The following is a 2,293-nucleotide window of genomic DNA, read 5'->3' on the forward strand; positions in this document are numbered from 1 at the left end:
TTATTAGATGTTCCAAATTTCAAATTATTTATCTAAGTGAAACCTAAATGAATTCCTTGAATTAAATACCGCAGTGCATATTGGACTCGTATCGAATATTTCTAATCGAAAATTTTCTAATGGTATTGTGTCGATAACCTAAGAAAAAACATTTTTTTATGTAAAAAAACACAAAAATTTTACTTCTTTAAACGAAGTGATTGAGTTCGTTCAATACAACTAAATTCATTAAAAAAGGCGGGCAATACAGACTTCGATTCATAGCCTCCAATTCCTACTCGAAGTACTGTTTGAGACTACGAAACACATGTTTGGGCTTTACCTAAACAGGATCGAATAAATATTTTACAATATTTGAAACCAATGGGTAAAATTATAGTCCTGACAAAAGACTGCAAGATTTTTGTTCCTCCTGTATTCCTTACTTTTAATATAATATTACAGGCGAAGCGTTATTTTTTAGTTTTACGAGAAGAAGTTTTTAAATCCGAATACATTACAAACCTTTCTGGATTACATTTTTTTTATTTATTGAAACTAGAATTCAATTACTTCTAAAAAACAAATATCTGTAATCAACAAGTACTCTGCCCACACCGAATAATCAGTTGTGCTCACTTATATTTTGGAATCAGTCGGCTTTCTCGCCAGATATATGCCCTCAGCCTGTGAGGATTGAAACTTTTATCTATAGACAGATTGAAAACCGGATTCACAGCTAAAATATGTTTCATCCAAATTTTTATTATGGAAGTTTTCAGAATTTTGTGGCCTTTTTGGACATGAACTTACCGACAAAAATATTGAAACTCTTGGGGCTTTTGGCGATTGTGATGATTACCTTTTTAATAAATTTGATTTATATTAAAGCGCAAGAGGGTTCAACTTTTGGGGAGAATGTTTCTGAAGGAATGTGCAGACTTAGTCCATTAAGCAAATGGATGAAAATGCCAACAACTTTTAATATGCATTTTTGAAGGGACATTGAGACTACGAAATTTGGAATTTTGCTTTCCTGTTTTTAGCAATATTGTAGCCCTAAAGTAGTGTGTGCAACTTAAGTGTTGAACAGACCACTTTTGGAAAATTCCATCTAGAGCGTCAAAACGATGAAATATAGAAAATTTTACATATTTTATGAAATTCGGGTCAGTAGCTGCTAAACTATTGCGAGTTCAACGACAAAATGTGCTCAAAAATTTTTCAGAACTTTCTGAAATTCTAAATTCTTTTTTCAGGTTAGATCAGCTGTATTTAGTATCATATCTTTTACAACGCATATTTCAAACACTGTTCACACGAGCAGTTTATTTTCGTATTTGGGATTTCACTACAATGCACAGTGGATCCACCCATTGGCCAAAAATAAAAAAATGAATGTCAAAATTTTGATACAACATATGGCAACTCTGACAGCTACGACATGGACCTTTTTAAAAATATATTAGTTTTCGTTTCATTCGAACGCGATCTTTTTAAGAATAGCTTCAAAAGTCGGAACATTTGACTAATATTTTTTTTGTGAGTACAACCTATATTTTAAGTGCAAGTAAATATATTCAAAATATCGCGAAACTTATACGTATAGTTAAATATTATAGTGGATTTCGAAGGAGGAGGTATTAGCTTAATTTTCATTAAAAAGTAATGTTTTAGCGTGTTGTGGAATTCTAGTTAACTGCATATTTTCTCAGTGTATTTTGTAATGCCAATTCGATCATATACTTAAATTTGACCTAAGGTTTTAGTCATGATGCCCACCAGTGCCCACCTCGGGAATAATTTTCCAAAGTAGGTCATGGGTTTAAGATTATTCTGTATTTAAATCAGCTGCCATCTAGTGCCAGACTATAAATGGTTGGTCGCTGACTAAAGCTGCCCTAGAATAAGGTTTCTATGGATATATTAGCGTATAACTCTGTTATCTGACCACGTACATTAACATAATTGGCATCAGTGGCAAGATGAAGAAATCTTCTTCCAAATTTGTCTTACGTTGGCGGTAGGTGCCTTTCAGGAAGAGCGCTATAAGATATATTTTAAAAATTTTACCAATTTTCAGACAAAAATGTTGATTTTTTTAATCCGCTAAATTTGCTGGATTTTATGTTGTTTCGGAGATTATTTTGTTTCCCCAAGCCTATATTTGCATCATAAGACAATCAGGACCTTTGTACATGTCATTTTGTATTAACATCATTAAACAATTCTTACCATATACCCCCTCCAGAGGGGAAAGGGGGATAATGTTACGCTCGTGGTTTCTTAAAACACTCTTCGCAGCATCACACAG

Source organism: Musca autumnalis, unplaced genomic scaffold, assembly GCF_047663935.1.
Source record: "Musca autumnalis isolate F117 unplaced genomic scaffold, ASM4766393v1 scaffold_4, whole genome shotgun sequence".
Lineage (NCBI taxonomy): Eukaryota > Metazoa > Arthropoda > Insecta > Diptera > Muscidae > Musca > Musca autumnalis.